Here is a 20,854-nt window from a genome sequence, read left to right on the forward strand (position 1 = left end):
GTTGTATACAAAGTATATTCATAACGTTTGTGTCTCCATACATGTACTTAGGGTAATGATATCCATCTCATTCCATCATCTTTTTACCCCCATACCCCCTTCATTTTCCTCCCAGACCACTGCCCTATCTAGAATTTGTCTAACCCTCCCATGCTCCCCCTCCAAACCCCACTATGAATCAGCCTCATTATATCAGAGAAGATATTCAACATTTGTTTTTTGGGGACTGGCATTATCTTCTCTAATTCCACCCAGTTACCTGCAAATGCCATGATTTTATTCTCTTTTATTGCTAAGTAATATTCCATTCTGTATGTATACCACAGTTTCTTTATCCATTCATCTATTGAAGGGCATCTAGGTTGGTTCCACAGTTTAGCTATTGTGAATTGTGCCTGTATGAACATTGATGTTGCTGTGTCCCTGTAGTATGCTATTTTAAGTCCTTTCAGTGTAGAGAAAGGGACAGCTGGGTCAAATGGTCATTCCATTCCCAGCTTTCCAAGAAATGTCCATGCTGTTTTCCATATTGGCTACAGCTGCACCACTTTGCAGTCTCACCAGCAGTGTATGAGTGTGCCTTTTTTCCCCACATCCTTGCCAACTTATTGTTGTTTGTCTTCATAATACCTGCCATTCTGACTGGAGTGAGATGGAATCTGAGTAGTTTTGATTTGCATTTCTCTAATTGCTAGCATTGATGAACATTTTTACTTATATTTGATGATTGATTCTATATCATCTTCTCAGAAGTGTCTGTTTGGGTACTGGGCCCATTTATGGATTGGGTTATTTGTTGTTGTTTTTTTTTTTTTTTTTTTTTTGATGTTTACCTTTTTGAGTTCTTTATATACCCTAGAGATAAGTGCTCTATCTGATGTGCCAGTGGTAAAAATTTGCTCTCAAGATGCAGGGTCTCTCTATTCACCTCAAAGATTGTTTCTTTTGCTGAGAAGAAACTTTTTAGTTTGAATCCATCCCATTTATTGTCTTGATTTTAATTCTTGCACCAAATGAGTCTTATTAAGGAAGTTGGGGCCTAATCCCACATGATGGAGATTACGACCTACTTTTTCTTCTATTAGATACAGGGTCTCTGGTTTTATTCCTAAGTCCTTGATCCATTTTGATTGGGTTTTATACATGGTGAGAGACAGGGGTTTAATTTAATTTTGCTGCATATGGATTTCCAGTTTTCCCAGCACCATTTGTTGAAGAGGCTATCTTTTCTCCAGTGCATGTTATTGACTAATGTAAGATAATTGTAGTTTTGTGCATCATTCTTTGTGTCACCTATTCTGTACCATTGGATTACCAGTCTATTTTGGTGCCAATACTATGCTGTTTTTGTTACTATTGCTCTGTAGTATATAATTTGAGTTCTGGTATAGTGATGCCACCTGCTTCACTCTTCCTGCTAAGGATTGCTTTACCTATTCTGGGTCTCTTATTTATCAGATGAATTACATGATTGCTTTTTCTATTTATAAGAGGAATGTCATTGGGATTTTAATCAGAATTGCATTAAATCTGTATAGTCTTTTGGAAGTATGGTCATCTTGATAATATTAATTCTGGTTACCCAGGAGCACTTTAGATGTTTCCATATTCTAAAGTCTTCTTTGACTTTCTTTATTTAGGGTTCTGAAATTTTCATTATATAGATCTTTCATCTCTTTCATTAAGTTGAATTCCAGATAGTTTTTTGAGGCTATTGTAAATTGGGTAGTTCTCCTCATTTCCATTTCTGAGGATTTATCACTGATATACAGAAATGCATTTGATTTATGGGCATTGATTTTATATCCTGCTACTTTGCTGAATTCATTTACTAGTTCTAGAAGTTTTATGGTGGAATTGTAGGCTCTTCTAGGTATAGAGTCATATCATAAGCAAGTAGTGCCAATTTGAGTTTTTTTTTTTAATTAAAGAGAATTTATTTCCAAGATCTTCAAAGATTATTACAAATACTAAGTATCCTTCTAAAAGTATCCCAAATTAAATCAAAGGCACAACAACAAAGTCAAACACTTGTGACATGAAGAATTCTTTTAGGTCATAATATTTTCACATTACTTTGTTTTTAATCATTTGCAATGTTCTGTATGTAGGTCCTACTTTAAACATTTTTTTAAAGGCATGAAATAATGTATCTTTTTAAAAGTGCAACCACAACTATAAAGTAAAGGAACTTAAAAAGAGATCAAATCTGCTTCATACATAAAATGGGACAACCTAATATATATCATATCATGAATCTTTCTAAACAACACCTCTTGTGTTAAATAAATCAATCTTCTTATTTAGAAAAAATCAAGGCATCATTTGATTAGTAAAGTCTATTCTTCCCCCACAATTTTATACTTTCTTGTCTTCATTTAGTAATTGTAAATTTATGATAGAACAAATTTTATTATAGTATAAAAATCTTAGAAACAACAAATTACAAATACTCCATTTTTTTAATAAACAAAAGTGTTTTCTTTCCTAAAATGTAAACATCCAGTTAATAAAACACACATGATATTCTAGGTATAGCAACACCAGTAACTCACTTATTAAAGAGGTGTATTTTGGTATATTTGGTGGTAAGGTTTTTATCTTAATACAAAGCACTTCTTCAGGAGAACCAAGCCATTATTACTTAAAACAATTCTATTTCTTCACTCAGTTTCCTTATTTGAGTAGAAAATCATTAATTTCTGTAGAATCTTGGCTGTAAGATCAGGACACTGGAAAGGTCTGAAATATCTCAGTCATCTGGCTAAAGAAAAGTGTTTTCTTGAAACTTGGAGTCAGTCATTCATAACTTTGTGCTCGAAGGCATTTCTCAACAAACTTCTTCCAAGTCTTCAGAGTAAAATGCAGGATCTGGGCTCTCGGAAGGGGTTGCTTCCGGCTGGAACTCCAACCAGCAGAGCATCCTTACAGGCATTCTGCATGCAGTACTGCTGAAGCTCTGCCGCAGCCTGAGAGACCTTGATCCTCTCCACGCTGGCCTCCAGCTTGAGCTGCTCCACTAGGCGCTGCAGGGCGCTCACTCTGGCCCCGGAAGACATGGCGGCAGCGGCGCTGGCTCCGAGGGCCGAGTTCTTCTTCTCCTATGTGAATCCCTTTAATTTCTTTCATCTAATTGCCCTGGCCAGTGTTTCAAGAACTATGTCACATAGAAGTGGTGAAGAGGGCATCCCTGTCTTGTTCCAGTTTTTAGAGGGAATGCCTTCAATTTTTCTCCATTTAGAATGATGTTGGCCTGGGGCTTAGCATAGATAGTCTTTATGATGTTGAGATATGTTCCTATTATCCCTAGTTTTTCTAGTGTTTTGAACATAAAAATGGGTGCTACATTTTGTCAATCGCTTTTTCTGCATCTATTGAGGTGATCATATGATTCTTATCTTCAAGTCTATTGATGTGATGAATTACATTTATTGATTTCTGAATGTTGAATCAACCTTGCATCCCTGGGATGAATCCCACTTGATCATGATGCATGATCTTTTTGATATGTTTTTGTATTTGATTTGCCAGAGTTTTATTGAAAAATTTTTGCATCTATATTCACTAGAAATATTGGTCTGAAGTTTTCTTTTCTTGATATTTCTTTGCCTAGTTTTGGAATCAGAGTGATATTGTCCTTTCAGAATGAGTTTGGAAATTCTGCCTCTTTTTCTATTTCCTGAAATAAATTGGAGAGTATTGGTATTAGTTCTCCTTTAAAGGTCTTATAGAACTTACTTGTGTATCTGTCCGGTCCTGGGCTTTTCTTGGTTGGTAGACTTTTGATTGTGTCTTCTCTTTTGTCACTTTAAATTGATCTGTTTAAATTGTGTATACCATCCTGATTCAATTTGAACAAATTATATGACTCTAGAAATTTGTTGATGCCTTTGATATTTTCTGTTTTATTGGAGTGCAAGTTTTCAAAATAATTTCTAATAATCTGCTATATTTCTGTAGTAATTTGAGTTTTCTCTCTCCTTCTGTTTGTTAGCATGGCTAAGGGTCTGTCAATTTTATTTATTTTTTTCAAAGACCAATTTTTTCAATTGTTTTTTGTTGTTGTTGTTGTTGTTCAATATCATTGATTTCAGCTCTGATTTTAATTATTTACTATCTTCTACTGCATTTGATGTTGATTTGTTCTTCTTTTTCTAGGGCTTTGAAATGTAATGTTAAGTCATTGATTTCTTGACTTTTTCTTCTTTGAAGGAATGAACTTCATGCAATGAACTTTCCTCTTAGTACTGCTTTCATAGTGTCCCAGAGATTTTCATAAGTTGTATCTGTGTTCTCATTCACCTCTAAAAATTTTTTCATCTCCTCCATGATGTCTTTTGCAACCCATTTTTGTTCATTCAGTAGCATATTCTTTAGTATTCAGGAGTTGTAGTGGCTTTTATTTCTTATTTTATCATTGATTTTTAATTTCATTCCAGCACGATCTGATAGAATGCAGGGTAGTATCTCTACTTTTTTATAATTGCCAAGAGTTGCTTTGTGGCATAGCATATGGTCTATTTTAGATAAGGATCCATGTGCTGCTGAGAAGAAAGTATATTTTCTTGTTGAAGGATGAAATATTCTATATATGTCAGTTAAGTCTAAGTTAATGATTGTATTATTGAGTTTTATAGTTTCTTTGTTCAGCTTTTGTTTGGAAGATCTATCTAGTGATGAATGAGGTGTGTTAAAGTTACCCAAAATTATTGTGTTGTGGTCTCTTTGACTCTTGAACTTGAGAAAGTGTGTTTGAAGAACGTAGATGCTCCATTGTTTGGGGCATAGATATTTATAATTGTTAAGACTTGTTGGTGTATTGTTCCCTTGAGCAGTATGCAGCATCCTTCTTTATACTTTTTTATTGACGTTAGTTTGAAGTCTACTTTATTTGATATGAGAATGAAAACCCCTGCTTGCTTCCAAAGTCCATTTGAGTGCTAGGATTTTCCCCAACCCTTCACCTTCAGTCTGTGGATCTCTTTTCCTATGAGTTTCTTCGAGGCAGCATATTGTTGGGTCTTTTTTCTTTGATCCAATCTGCTAGTCTATGTCTTTTGATTCATAAGTTTAGGTCATTAACATTCAGGGTTATTATGGAGAACTGATTTGTGTTCCCAGACATTTCTGATTATTTTTGGTATTCAAGGTGACTTGGTTTCTCCTCTGATTAGATTTTCCTTTAGTGTAATCCCTCCCTCTGCTGATTTTCATCATTTTTTTTTCATTTCCTATTCATGGAACATTTTGTGGAGGATGTTCTGTAGTGTAGGCTTTCTATTTGTAAATTCTTTTAACTTTTGCTTATCATGGAATGTTTTTATTTCATTGTCAAATCTAAAGCTTAGTTTACTAGGTATAGGATTCTTGGTTGGCATCCATTTCCTTTAAGATCTTGGTATATGTTTTTCCATTATCTTCTAGCTTTGTGGGTCTGGGTTGAAAAATCTGCTGAGATACGCCTTGGTCTCCCCCTATATGTGATCTGATTCCTCTCTCTTATGGCTTTTATGATTCTATCCTTATTCTTTATGGTAGGCATTTTCATTATAATGTGCCTTGGTGTAGATCTGTTGTAATTTTGTACATTTGGTGTCCTGTAAGCCTCTTGTGTTTGGTTTTCCAATTTGCTCTTTATGCTTGGGAAATTTTCTAATATTATATCATTGAAGAGATTATGCATTCCTTTGGTTTGAAACTCTATGCCTTCCTCTATCCCAATAACTCTTAGATTTGGTCTTTTGATGCTGTCCCATAATTTTTGGATGTTCTGTTCATGGTTTCTTACTATCTTCACTGTGTGATCTACTTTATGTTCTAGATTGTATACTTCATCTTCATTATCTGACTTCTTTCTTCCAAGTGATCTTGTCTGTTTTTTATGCTTTCTATTGAGTTTTTTATTTGATATATGTATCCTTTATTTCAAGGATTTCTGACCATTTTTTTTCAGAGTCTATATCTCTCTCTTGAAGTAAACTTTTGCTACCTCTATTTGCTGGCTTATATCTTTGTTGGAGTTATCAATTTTTGCCTGTATTTGCTCATTTAGATCATTCCTTAATTCAAAGATCATTTTAATTATGACCCTTCTGAACTCCTTCTCTGACATTTCATCAACTTCACTGTCCATGGGTTCTGTTATTACAGTGTCCTGGTTTGTTTGGGGCACTTGCCTCCCTTGTTTTTTCATGCTGTCTATGTGTCTTCCTTTCTTGCAGTGTGGATCTGAGATGTTACAGTTTCTTCCTTATATTCTTGTAGTACCCATGCAGATTGTCTGAACCTCACATTGATGGTGGGCTTCCAAACCCTGCAGGTGTCCCTCAGTGTGTGCTACTGTATCTAAGGTTGGTGGCGGCAATAGCCCAGGTAACTCGAGATAAAATTTAAGGTGTCCCAAGATGGAAGCAATGTCTTACAGAGATGGGGCTCTAACAGTGGGCCTCACACTCCCTTTGGGATGCCTTCTCTGAGATGCAGCTGCTTGTAGGCCCTGTCTGTTGTCAAAAAAGTTAGGGGCTACTGTATGAGGAAGGCTATGGTGATGACTCTAGTGTCCCAAGATGGAAGTGGGTTAGGCTTAGGCTCCCAGGTGGATTTAGGGGGTGCGAACTCAGACCTACCCTGGACCTGGGTCCTACACCAATCAATGTGGACAGATCTGGGCCAGACCTGATACTCTGCTGGTCTGAAGAGGCAGTCCTGTGCTGGAAGCTGGGCTGCGGTAGTACCTGCTGGTGGAGGCGTGGACCCAGGCCTACTGTGAGCCTGGGTCTTTCCCAGGGAGGTATGGGTAGATCTGGGCCCCTGGGCTTGACCTCAAGTGGTAGTTTCTGGTTGAAAGGGGCAGTCCTGTTCCAGAGGCTAGTCTAGCAGGTGCCTGCCCCACCAGTGGAGGGGTGAACCTAGGTCCCGTACAGGCTGGTATGGAGTATGCCTTTTACCCCACATCGTTGCCAGCACTTTTTGTTTTTTGTATTCTTAATAGCTTCTATTCCAACTGGAGTGACATGAAATCTTAGAGTAGTTTCGACTTCCACTTTTCTAATCCTAGAGATGTTGAGTATTTTTTCATATGTTTGTTGGTTGATTATATATCTTCTTCTGAGAGGTGTCTGTTGAGTTCACGGGCCCATTTGTTCATTGGGTTATTTGTTTTTCTGGTGTTTAGCTTTTTAATTCTTTATATACCCTAGAGATCAGTGCTCTATCTGATGTGTGAGTGGTAAAAATTTACTCCCAAGATGTAAGCTTTCTATTCACCTCATTGATTGTTTCTTTTGCTGAGAAGAAGCTTTTTAGTTTGAATTCATCCCATTTATTGATTCTTGACTTTAATTCTATCACCAAAGGAGTCTTATTAAGAAAGTTGGAGCCTAATCCAACATGATGGAGATTTGGGTGAATTCTGTTACTTTTTAAGCCTTGCTTGCCTCATCTGAACTAATTAATGGACTCAGGGCTTTTAATAAACAATATATTTCAATTAACTGAAATTTTTTTCTTGGTGCTCAAATTGTCCTAACTTGGCTAGTGGGGAGCTCTTTAAATTGGTTATTTTATTCCCAGCTGTTGGTCGCAAACATCCTTGCTTTATGGCAACAACAGGGCCTTATGGGTGCATGTTGAATTTTTCCAGTCCAACAATGTGGTATTGAGATTGGATAGAACAACTAAAAGATAGGTAAAAACTAGACAAAAGGAAGGACAAAGAGAGATTAAAAAGAGATTTTAATCTCAAAGTCTCATGCCTGATGCTAAAGTTTTGCATATGTTTCTTCCCAGGTCTGTCACTCCCCAAGCCAACTGGGCTAATTTCACTCCCAAATTTGTGGGCAATCTTACAGTTGTTGGAAATTCATCCAGTTATGAAAATTATCTTGTGTACTGTGGAGTGTCTTATGTAAGAAACAGATTAAGCAAAGAGAGAGAGACAATATTTTAAGAAACTTATAACCTAGGGTACTTTCCAGTGTGATTTATTGTTCACTTAACATAGACCACATCAATTTAAGAATCCATCCTAAACCATCATGTGATCACCAGACTGATGTCATCCTCACAAACTTTCCCATGTTCACCCCTCACCAAATTCCTTTAAAAGAGCCTGAGAACCCCCAAAAGCATCTCTGTCTAGATGACTCACATTCTCAGTAAATCTCTGCCTCAGACATGTTATTCAATTCATTTCTGCACATTTATCAAGAAACCCATTCACCCTAAGTTCAGGTCCACCTCTCCAGAAACTCCTCAGACTTCTTCCAGTGACAGTATACCTATCTCCTGGTTTCTCTCAATCAAGGATTGTAAAGTACAAAATCTGAAGACTCGAGAAGCAGATGAGTACTGGTGCTGATAGAAAATGCAGTTGCTGCTGTTGGGCACACCAGTGGCAAGCTGGGACAGATATTTCCCTTTCAGTCCCTCATGTATCATGCTATAAATTAGATCACCACTCAAAGATGAACCTGACTCTACTAAGACATGAATGCCCTTAGCAGCTTTCATCTGGACTCAACTCAACTCTTCTTTCATTACACCTATGTGTTGCACCAACCAGTGTTTATAAACACATTTCTGACACGACTTCTTTATGGATCCATCATTCTGTGCACTGCCCAGGCCCCTGGGCAGACTGATCCCTTAGGCAATAACATCCTTCATTTTGGACCCAATGTCTTCCTGCTTCATGGTTGCCTCTCTTATTTTGATGGAAAAAAGGGTCCAATGGCTTTATAAGAAAAAAGACAGGGGTTTTGATTTGTTGCATGTCTGAAAATGTCTTTATTCTACTACTCCATGCCAATGAGAGTTAGGCAGGTCTATAATGAGCTGGACAGGATTTTACATCCAAAGTTTTGAAGTACCACTTCATAGCTTCCCTACCTCCAGCTCTGCTGTTAAGAACTTTCCTGACATTCTGACCCCAGCTCCATCTATCTCACAACATCCCAACTCTTTCAAGCTTAGGAAATCTTATCCCCATCCCTGATATCCAGAAATGTCCCAGTGATGTGTCCTTCTCTGGGCCCAGTTCATTCTTTTTGGTGGAGATTTGGAGGGCCCTTTCAATGTAGCAATTTAAAATTTTCTCCTTCCTACTCAGGGAAAAAAATTAAAGTGCTTTCTCATTTCCTGCAGAATCTCTGTTCTCTGCTTTTGTACCTCCTATTTGTCAGGCACTAACACTCTTGGAATGAATTCATCTGGGACTTTCCAACCTTCTGACTGTCACAGCACACACAAAGAATGATACTAGTACTATACTTTGGGACAAGGTTATTTACTGTAGAGGTGTCCAGCTCAAATCTCCAGCCACCAACTGGAGTTCCCCTGAGTTGGAGAGGTCAACACCTTGACAATGCCCCAACACACAGTGAAAAGTTCTACTCACACCTTTTACTTCTCTTGCCTTTTCCATAACAATTACATTTTGTCCCATTTTCTGGAGAAAGGCCATTGTCTTCCAATTTGTCTATTGGTTTTTTGTTGTTTTTGTTAATATCAGTTGTTATACTTTTTAATTTCCAAGGACTCCCTGATTCCAATTACCAAAGAACATCCACTATAGTTCTCTTGAGCTTCTTTTGCACCCTGCCTTGTCTTTCCCTGGTGTTTTGCTATTGTTGTGGTGGTGGTGGTTGGTAATTGTTTTATTTTATGTAGATTTCTCTTTCATGCTTAGTTTTCCCAAAAGTGACCACCAAATCCTGGGTGTCAGTCCATATTTAGGGGAAAACACAAAAGGCTGCTGGAAATTCTGTTTACACAAGTGGGACTTGTCTGATCAAGGAGTCACAGTAGCTTTTCTGCTGAAGAATGGCAAATAGAAAAAACCTTGATCCAGCTGCTGGAGCTGATGTGTAAGAAGCTGGAATGGGGACTGGGGTGCTTCTGCTGGATCCCTTCTCCCCTCATTTCAGCCCCCTGCTTTTCCCACCACTCAGTGTCTGGGGGACCCTGACTTGGAGCATCAGTTCTTGCAGGGCTGAGACCTGACCTCCTATCAGGGGCTGCTAGGCAACAGGGGGGCTGCCTGGTTGCCAGAGCAGAGAGGATGACATCTGAGGTTCAAACCACTCCATAAACAGACTTTCTACCAAGGACCCTGCTGCCACCTGCACTTTACCCTCCCCCTCCAGGGACTCCAAGGTTGAGACTATCAGCTCCTCAGGGCTGCCCCTCCCTCCTCCCTCCACAGACACTTAGCTCCTTCCTCTAGCCACTTTCCTGCTCAAAACTCTGCTGGCATCTCTTTTCCACTGCTCAGCTCCTCTCTCCCTGTCTTGTCCTTGGTTTTAATGATTTCAAGGGCTCTTTGCCTGTTGGGTTAGCAGGGTTTTATGTGCAAGAAGATGAATACATATGGCCACAAATATACAAACTATTTTTGTGAGCAAAGTGGAATATATGTGAATGTTTAAAAGCACATTCCTTCAGGTTTTACTTAGTCTCTCTTTTAAGTGTGAAACGTGTCCAAGCATTAAATCCCATGTATTAAAACCTTTATTTGTCCTGAAGCATGAATTTGAAAATAACCTGGAACTAATATGTAATCATAAAACAATTTTCATTTCCACTTTGCAATAACATATAAATCTATAACAGTCAGTTATAAAAGGATTGTAGAGTTCCAATCCTGAAAAGAGTAAATAATCCAAATTAAAAATTTACCAATCACTAAAATATCCCAAATAACAAAGAAAATCATTAACCTAGTAAGATTTTTCAATTAAGGTCTTTCTCTTACCTATTGATGTTCCGGTAACAAGGATACATATTTCACAGATCGAATTGCAAACCCAATGCCTAACAATGGCCTTCCAAGTGCCTACTTCTACAGCTACAGAAAATAAGATGTAGACACTTCACACACACACACACACACACACACACACACACACACAAAATTCATTATACAGTTCAAAATTACTGCTTTGAAAATAATATTTGTTTTACAAATAAAAATTGTAATCATTGACATAAAAAACAGATTAAGGTTTTCTTAATGAGCTATTCTACACATATTTTAAAAATCTAATAAATCCATTCTAGGGTCATTTAATCCCCTGAATCATCACCAGTAATTCTGAGCAGTGCATGTTCACAACTGAATTTGATCAAGTCTAAAAATTTTTAAGGTGTCCACTTTTTAATTGTTTTCTTGACTTCTTTGACTAAGGATGCATTCATTTATTATAAAATGAAACCATGAAAAGGATTGGTTTAAATGGAAACTTGGGTTTCTGCTTTGTCTCTGCTTTGCTTCTTGAGCAGTTTGTCTGGGTATGTGTGGCTGAGTGTAACTTCTCTGAGCACCTGATGCCTAATAGGTAATAAGTATACATTATTGTCTTCTGATGTATTTTTGGCCCAATCCCTGGTATAGCAAGCCTGGAAATGTAAGGTGTGTGGGATTCCACGTGATCCTACAACATCCACCTGGCTACCCTTATGATCAGATATAAGGAGTATAACATTGATGCTGTTTGTTCTAATTTCTTTCTACTCTTACTGGTCTGAGTTAAATGGAATTCACTGACCTGTAATAAAATGCCTTGGACTGGAGTCTTAAATACAGTAATTACTAAGTATCTGAGGGGCATTTGTTCCAACACCTCCATGCAAACTAAAGCCCTCAGATGCTCAGTTACTTATTATAAAATAACATATTATTTAATATAACCTGTGCACATCCTCCTGAATTCTTCAGATCATCTCTAGATTACTTATGACAGCTAATACAACATACGTGCCCTGTACACAGTTGTTAAACCATAATGTTTAGGGAATAACAAGAAAACAAGGCTGCATATGTTCAGTAGAGAATCAATATTTTCCTTTCACTGTTGGTTAAGTCTGTGGATAGGTAACCTGTGGATATGCAGTGCCAACTATATTTTGTTTATGGAACCAAGTATTTCCTTTCTCTGTCAAGGCATCAAATCATAACAGATGCAGTTACTCAAGAGCAATTATGAACCACTCATAGATACCCAATATATACTGATGACTGCAGTCATTCAGGGTAATCACAGTGTATGTTACTGAGCCTCAGCACTGCAATACCCCACCCTGACCCTGAATCCAAAGTTACTTAATTCATCTGAATTTATCCCAGCAATCCTAACCCACAGCAGGAAGGAAGCAGACAATCAGGATCATTTTCTTTACATCAGTGCAATGGCACCCTACCCAAGCAACAAGGTGCCAAATCAGACCCAGCTTCCCTCTGGCATCTGAGTATTCCTGACCCCATGTAAATGCTAATCTTCCATAAAGTCTGTCAAAATTGAGCTGAAAGGTGAGTAGAAACTAAGCGCCAATTTCATCCAACACACAAACCCCAAACATAAGTAAAACTTTCTGAAAGGACGCTGCAGAGTCCATGCAAAATCCAAAGACCATGCCACACACCCAAACCTCATGCAAGAGATTTGTTGTCAGCACAAAGAAACCAACAAGGCTGTCCCTCCAAGGAGGTGAGCCCTAGCATGCAGGCAATCACACAGCAGCTTTATAGCCCTCAAGAGGTTTTTCATAAGCTGCTTAGGAGTTGTGTCATAAACTGGGGTGGGGATGATCTTAGCAGGCACATGTCCTAAGGAAGTTCAGCAGCATGCCTCAGAATGGAAACTTTGAAGCCTCTAGATAAAATGTCTCCCGACCTAAAATGATGAATCTGATGCCAACATTGATCTGATGCCAATACTTTCCCCATATCCTCTTATCCTTCAATGGGCCAAATCTTATAACATTTTGCCTAGAATAAATTTAACTTTAAAAAAAAAAAAAAAAAAAAAAAAAACAGCCTTAACGAGTTGTGAAAGGATCCTCCAGATTATCTTTGCAAGCTTGAAATCCTCAAAACCACACGCCCTGTGTGTGTTAGAACAAATGTCTAGGTGCAGACCAGGCTAGCACGAGAGGGGAGACCATGGCTCCTGCACAGAAAAGGCGGCGCGGAGGGAGCCCGGTGCAGCCACCCTTGGCACCGACCCCTTGGCCTCTAGGCACCCACCTCTCTAGCCTCCAGCCCTCTGGGTTCCCAACGCCCAGGTCCCTGCTTCAGGAGCCAGAGGCCTCCAGATCTCCAGGAGGTAGCGATCTCCACTGGAGGCAGGACTGGCGGGGTCACCTACAATTCAGTTCTGGGAGCTAATGCTGGGCCCCCTTCGCGCCCACCCTCCCGCTGCAATAGCCTCGCCCTGTGTCGCTCAGCCTGCACAACCCGGACCCCAGTGGTCTACCGCGTCAAGAGCCGGCCGCGGTGGCGACAAGGTCGGAGGCTGCCACCGGGATCCAGAAAGTAACCTGAGCTGGGGCCCCATGCCCAGCCCGGCCCCACTTCTCCAGGCTCCGGGTCTCTGTGTCCCAGCCCAGCGCATCCCCAGCCCCAACTCCCGCCGCCGGATAGGCCACTCCCGACGTGCCACAGCGATCCCCCTCAGACACATACCCCAGATTCTCGGCGCCACGACCCACAGCGAGCAGAACCAAAGGAGGAAGAACCAGGGGCTTCCGGGCTTTAAATACTGGCAGGATGTGTATGAGGATGGGGTACTGGAAAGAGCCTGCGCTATACAGGGCCAGCAGCTGCCTCTGCAGAGGGAGACCTGAAGAGAGAAAGAGGGGAGAGCCACAGGTGGGCCCCAGGTGTGCACAGGTAGCCACTGCACTTTTGTTTTGTTTGATTTTGTTTTGTTTTCATTTGTTCTAATTAGTTAGACATGGCAGTGGAATGCATTTTGATTCATTGTATACAAATGGAGCTAAATAACTGTTTATCTTGTTTTTTCCATTCCATATGCTATGAAAATCCTTCTAATCTGGTAAAAGATCTTTCCTCTTCTGTTTCCTGAGGGCACAGTATTCCTTTGCCTTGGAGTGTTTCCAATCTTATGTCTTTTTTAAATAATGCCACCATAAGTAACCAAGTGAAACTCTCACATGCAGATCAGCTGGAGATGTTGTCAAAATGCAGATGCCAATACAGTAGCTCCTAAGATTGGGCATTTCTAACAAGTTCATCTGTGGCTAGCATCCTGCTGGTCCACAGACCAAACATTGAATGGCAAGCTCTTAATGTCATTATGATTTTGTAACAGTGGAGAATTATCCACTAATCCAGATTTCCAGATCCCTAAAAGGAAATTTTCAGGTCAAAAGATAAATACTCACGTTTTAGGTATCAAATTCCCTTTCGTAACCAGGCCTCGTGGTACACACCTGTAATCCCAGCAGCTCAGGGGGCTGAGGCCAGCCTCAGCAACTTAGCAAGACCCTATCTCAAAATAAAAAGGGCTAAGGATGTGGCCCATTGTAAAGCATCCCTGGATTCAATCTCTGGTTCCAAAACCAAAATTCCCCTTCACAGAGACTGTGTCATTTTGTTCTTGACAGATTCTCTGCTTGACCAAATCTTACTCAGCCTTCTGAACTTTCTCCTACCTTGTCAAATTCACTTTTAACGAAAATCCTGCCAAATCAGTTTAGCCAGAAATCACCAACTTCAATGTCTGACCAGCCTTGATCTGAACAGTTTCCTTATTACCTGTCCTCAACAAGAATCCTGTTAGGTCAGTTCAGCCAAAATACCCCTTACCCTGATTTTTCCTCCTAGGAATTTTCCATCCCCAGCCTCCACATTACTCTAGACTATAAAAGCCCATTTGCACATGCTATATTCAGAATTGAACCCAATCCCTCTTACTCTACTGTACAACTCCATTGCACTGATATTTAATACTTAATGGGTAAAGTTTTTTTTCCATGCTTTACAAATATCATTGAATACTTTATTTTCTCCAACATTTCTCACCAGCTGTATCCCCAGCCTTACTAATAGAGTTACTGCCAAACTTCTTGATTTTTGCCAACATGATAGGAGAGAAATATTAAATCAGTGTAAGTCTAGTAAACATTTTCTTTTTTTTAATTTTATGTCTTAAAATGATATTTCGTTGGTGCTGCATATTAAACTTGGAGTCTTTCACGGGCTGAACAGGGACTCTAGCACTAAGTTCCCACCCCAGCCCTAACATTTTGTTGTTAGGAGTGAGAATGGGCCAGGTGTGGTGGCAAATGCTTGTAATCCCAGCTCAATTCACAATAGCTAAACTGTAGGATCAACCTAGGTGCCCTTCAACAGATGAATGCATAAAGAAAATGTGGTACATAGACAATAGAATATTATTCAGTCTTAAAGAAGAATGAAATTATGGCAATTGCAGGTAAATAAATGGAACTAGAGAATATCATGCTAAGTGAAATAAGCCAATCCCCAAAAACCAAAAGCAGAATGTTTTCTCTGTTAAACAGATGCTGATCCATAGTGAGGAGGGGAGATAGGGAAGAAGGAAGGAACTTTGATTTGTGTAGAGGGGAGTGAGATGAAGGGTGGGGCTGTGGTGATTAGAAGGATGGTAGAATGAGACAGACATTATTACCCTATATAAGTGTATGATTTCACTACTGGAGTGGCTCTGAACCATGTAGAGCCAGAGGAATGAGAATTTATGCTCCATTTGTGCACAAAATGCATTCTACTGTAAAATAAAGATAGAAAGAAGGAAAGAAATCCTTGAGTGTGCAGTATCATCTGCATCTTAAGTTTTCCTCAAGACTTTTGTGTCTGGACATGTATCCATGGAATGTCCCCAGGTGTATGTCCTAGAAGCTGAGTTTGGAGGACCTCTAAGCCATTCCAGTGGCAGGCAATAAAATATAACAAAGAATTTATTTTCATCAATCTAAAGATAAGTGTGGATTCAAAGATGAACAATCTGTAAGTGATTCTGTCAAAACATGTGCAACTTATGAGTCCTTTCCCAGAGGGCTTGCTCTGAGTTCTGGGAACCAAAGATGAAATCTGAATATGCTCACAGATTCATTAGGGAGGAGGGCAATGGCACTATCAGAAGACAAGAAACAGTGGAAGGCAAGGGTTCCCTCTCATTTGCAGATCACTAGCAGTTATTCAGTGGTACTCAGTGATTCGTTGGTGTCTAATATTAAGAAAATTCACTACAAACATGTCTACTGAAAGACCTGATCCCAAGAAAGTTCTTTCTCTAACTTCAGATTTAACTGGTCCCTGATGCTAACAATGATGGGCAGCAGCTCTTAGTTCATAAGAACTTGACAATTCCTTTTCTCAAACATCCCTGGATGGGGGTTGGATCCACTTGGTTTTTGAATGGATTTCAGTACTCCATAAAAAATTAAAGTAAACAAAGCCTTCTTGGGCAGCTAGACAGCAATCTGCATTTGCGATCTGTAAATTGGAAATAAAGATTTACCAGGAATCTGGGTCATGAGTACTAACACTGTTATGGGCCAGGCTATATGGCCAATGACCAAACAGACTCCATTTTACCCTGAGACTCCATCTCATGTATGAAATGCTTCTTCCATGAGAAAATTCTGCCTATACCAACCAGATCCTGCTTACCACATCCTGCTTAGAAATACAAGTGTTTCTGTTCTTTTTACACTAGGTAAAATTGTTCTCTTTTTGGTTCCCATTTCTCTTCAGCAGTGTTTCCTAGATCAACATTTGTCTAGACATTAGTAACCATTCTTTGACTTGTACTCACCTACTGTGGTTTTCACCCACTTCCCCTTCTGCCTATGATTTTAGATCTCATGATGTTTGTTTGTAGTTTTGAATCATAGCAACAGCCACTTATAATTAATGTACTGATATGCTTTATTTATGTTATAAATGGTGTTCTCTAACCCATGGAGGGGGTTGAAGTTTGTGGACTTGCAGCATGCTTCTTGACCTGCCAGCTGTTAAAACTGGACCAATAACTGGTGAAAAATGGCCCATATCCTGCTTTAAGATTGACTCAGTGATTTATTAGAATCTTCCCATAACAACACAGCTTGATTTACTTCTGTATTTGGGATTTTTTAAAATAAAAATTTTGTTTTGCAGTGTTGTGTTCTGTACCTTCTTTATATTTATATATTTATATTTATATTTTAAATCCAGGGCCTGAGGCATGTTGAACTTTACCACTGGCTTTACCACTGGCTCTGCTACGTGGTATATTTGTAAGTAAATGTTAGATTGTTAGATATTATACATTGACAGAGACACATTTGAAAAGAATTTTGCCTCCCTTATTTAGCTTATTGAATTCAAAGTGGATTTGGCATCAGACATAACATTGGAGCTCACATATGATCAGATCAAAGCATAGAAACTAGCTGGACATGGTGCCATGCACGTAGTCTCACCCACTTGAGAGCTGAGGATGTATGATCCCTTCATCCCAGGAGTTTGAAACCTGCCTGGGCAACACAGCAAGACCTCATGAAAGAAATCAAGAAGGAAGGAAGGGAAGGAAAGGAAGCAAAGGAATGAAGGAAGGAAGGAAGGAAGAAAAGAAGGTAAGAAGGAAGGAAGGAAGGAAGGAAGGAAGGAAGGAAGGAAGGAAGGAAGGAAGTTTGTCTATAAAGAAGAGCAATTATTATAAAAAATTATTAAAGAATAAATAAAGGGCTTGGAATGTGACTTGGTGATTAAGTGCCCCTGGGTTCAATCCCTAATACCAAAAAAAAAAAAAAATAGCAGCAATTATTACCAATTTTGATCCCAAACTGGGGTCATTTTTCCCTCTTGGGAATACAGAATCAATAAATAAGACTCAAATCCAACTGACTGAACAGTAAGAAAAATGCATATTCTTGGTGAAAGAATAGAAGAAACAGAGACAAATCCTTGAATATCAGTTTTTTGGCTTATTGGGTATGGAATAGCCTAGATATTGGATAAAATGAATGAAACAAGAATATTCCTCTCCTTTATTTAAGTGGGACAGAAGAGGCTGGAATCTGAAGAATTTTTAGGAAGCATGTTGATTGACTGTAGAGTTCAGAGGTGGCTTAGGACTAAGAATTTTTCCTTTGAACAAAGATTTTGAAAATTTTTGAACTTTATATCCAGTGATGGGGAATGGGGAGGCTTGGAGGTCTACCTGAGAAGTGCTCTCTGTTCCATCTCCTAGATCAGACACAGGTTTCACAAGTTTTGTAAACCTGATGTTGACAAAAAGAGGAAACTACCAACCACAATATTACCTGTATGTGGAAGTTCTGGTGATAGAACGCTTTCTGAAGAAGAGGAACTTATAGTTTATAAATATAGTGGGGGTTTCCACTTAATTATGGTATGGGTCTTCTAGGTAGGGGTCTCTGGCTGGCTTCATTATAAGTCTACCCCTCCTCCTTTCTAGAAATTTTGGCACCACCTCTTTTTTCTCCTTTTATGGCTCTTTCTGGCCATGATATTGGTGACTGTAGACCTTCATGGCAGTGGAGAGTGTGATTAACCCTGCAGATGGAATTATAATGAATTTGTCATTCTAACAGCCATTCTAGATCCAACCCATTTGGCCAGCCCACCTGAGGAGGATTTCTACTCTTCAAACTTCGTGTCTTTAAAGATGAGCAAGATTAGGGTGAGAACAAAATTTAGCGGGGTCATGTAGGCATCAACCCCTCACCACACCACCTGCTCCACCCACTCACAAGTTACTTTCCACTCCTCATTTTGAGGGGGTCTGAAGGGCAAAGTTCTGTCTTCTGTAACAGTTTCAAGCTGAATATGGGTAATGTCCAGGGGCCCAGTAGAGGAGTGAAGCATTTCCTAGCTAATCATAAACAGGTTTGGTTATCACTGGTCATAGGCCTTCCTCCTCCTTCTCTGAGAGACTGTGGTTGTAACCACACAGGCTCCTGCTGTTCACTTTTATTTTTTTATTTTTTTTAATTAATTTTTATTGTTGGTTGTTCAAAACATTACATAGTTCTTGATATATCATATTTCACACTTTGATTCAAGTGGGATATGAACTCCCATTTTTACCCCGTATACAGATTGCAGAATCACATCGGTTACACATCCATTGATTTACATATTGCCATACTAGTGTCTGTTGTATTCTGCTGCCTTTCCTATCCTCTACTATCCCCCCTGCCCCCCTCCCCTCCCTCTTCTCTCTCTACCCGCTCTACTGTAATTCATTTCTCCCCCTTATATTTTTTTCCCTTTCCCCTCACTTTGTATGTAATTTTGTATACCCCTGAGGGTCTCCTTCCATTTCCATGCAATTTCCCTTCTCTCTCCCTTTCCCTCCCACCTCTCATCCCTGTTTAATGTTAATCTTCTTCTCATGCTCTTCGTTCCTACTCTGTTCTTAGTTACTCTCCATATATCAAAGAAGACATTTGGCATTTGTTTTTAAGGGATTGGCTAGCTTCACTTAGCATAATCTGCTCTAATGCCATCCATTTCCCTCCAAATTCTATGATTTTGTCATTTTTTAATGCAGAGTAATACTCCATTGTGTATAAATGCCACATTTTTTTTTTATCCATTCGTCTATTGAAGGACATCTAGGTTGGTTCCACAGTCTTGCTATTGTGAATTGTGCTGCTATGAACATTGATGTAGCAGTGTCCCTGTAGTATGCTCTTTTTAGGTCTTTAGGGAATAGTCCAAGAAGGGGAATAGCTGGGTCAAATGGTGGTTCCATTCCCAGCTTTCCAAGAAATCTCCATACTGCTTTCCAAATTGGCCGCACCAATTTGCAGTCCCACTAGCAATGTACAAATGAACCCCTTTCCCCACATCCTCGCCAGCACTTGTTGTTGTTTGACTTCCTAATGGCTGCCAATCTGACTGGAGTGAGATGATATCTTAGGGTGGTTTTGATTTGCATTTCTCTGACTGCTAGAAATGGTTAGCATTTTTTCATGTACTTGTTGATTGATTATACGGCCTCCTCTGAGAAATGTCTGTTCAGATCCTTGGCCCATTTGTTGATTGGGTTATTTGTTATCTTATTGTCTAATTTTTTGAGTTCTTTGTATATTCTGGATATTAGGGGGCTCTGTCTGAAGTGTGAGGAGTAAAGATTTGTTCCCAGGATGTAGGCTCCCTATTTACCTCTTTTATTGTTTCTTTTGCTGAGAAAAACTTTTTAGTTTGAGTAAGTCCCATTTGTTGATTCTAGTTATTAACTCTTGTGCTATGGGTGTCCTATTGAGGAATTTGGAGCCCGACACCACAGTATGCAGACCGTAGCCAACTTTTTCTTCTATCAGACGCCATGTCTCTGATTTGATATCAAGCTCCTGATCCATTTTGAGTTAACTTTTGTGCATGGCGAGAGAAAGGGATTCAGTTTCATTTTGTTGCATATAGATTTCCAGTTTTCCCAGCACCATTTGTTGAAGATGCTATCCTTCCTCCATTGCATGCTTTTAGCCCCTTTATCAAATATAAGATAGTTGTAGTTTTGTGGATTGGTTTCTGTGTCCTCTATTCTGTACCATTGGTCCACCCACCTGTTTTGGTACCAGTACCATGCTGTTTTTGTTACTATTGCTCTGTAGTATAGTTTGAAGTCTGGTATCGCTATACCGCCTGATTCACACTTCCTGCTTAGCATTGTTTTTGCTATTCTGGGTCTTTTATTTTTTCCAAATGAATTTCATGATTGCTTTCTCTATTTCTACAAGAAATGCCATTGGGATTTTGATTGGCATTGCATTAAACCTATAGAGAATTTTTGGTAATATCGCCATTTTGATGATGTTAGTTCTACCTATCCATGAACAGGGAATATTTTTCCATCTTCTAAGATCTTCTCCTATTTCTCTCTTTAGGGTTCTGTAGTTTTCATTGTATAAGTCTTTCACTTCTTTTGTTAGGTTGATTCCCAAGTATTTTATTTTTTTTGAGGATATTGTGAATGGAGAGGTTGTCCTCATTTCCATTTCAGAGGATTTGTCACTGATATACAGGAATGCCTTTGATTTATGTGTGTTGATTTTA

The 20,854-nt window shown here is 39.2% G+C and overlaps 1 pseudogene; it reads right to left on the reverse strand.

Annotated features, from left to right (window-relative positions):
* Positions 1–2,852: 2,852 nt before the first annotated feature.
* LOC143400903 (guanine nucleotide-binding protein G(I)/G(S)/G(O) subunit gamma-10 pseudogene) lies at positions 2,853–3,059 on the reverse strand (annotated as a pseudogene).
* Between the last annotated feature and the right edge of the window lie 17,795 nt (positions 3,060–20,854).

The sequence above is a fragment of the Callospermophilus lateralis genome, chromosome 6, assembly GCF_048772815.1.
Source record: "Callospermophilus lateralis isolate mCalLat2 chromosome 6, mCalLat2.hap1, whole genome shotgun sequence".
In the NCBI taxonomy this organism is placed as follows: Eukaryota; Metazoa; Chordata; class Mammalia; order Rodentia; family Sciuridae; genus Callospermophilus; species Callospermophilus lateralis.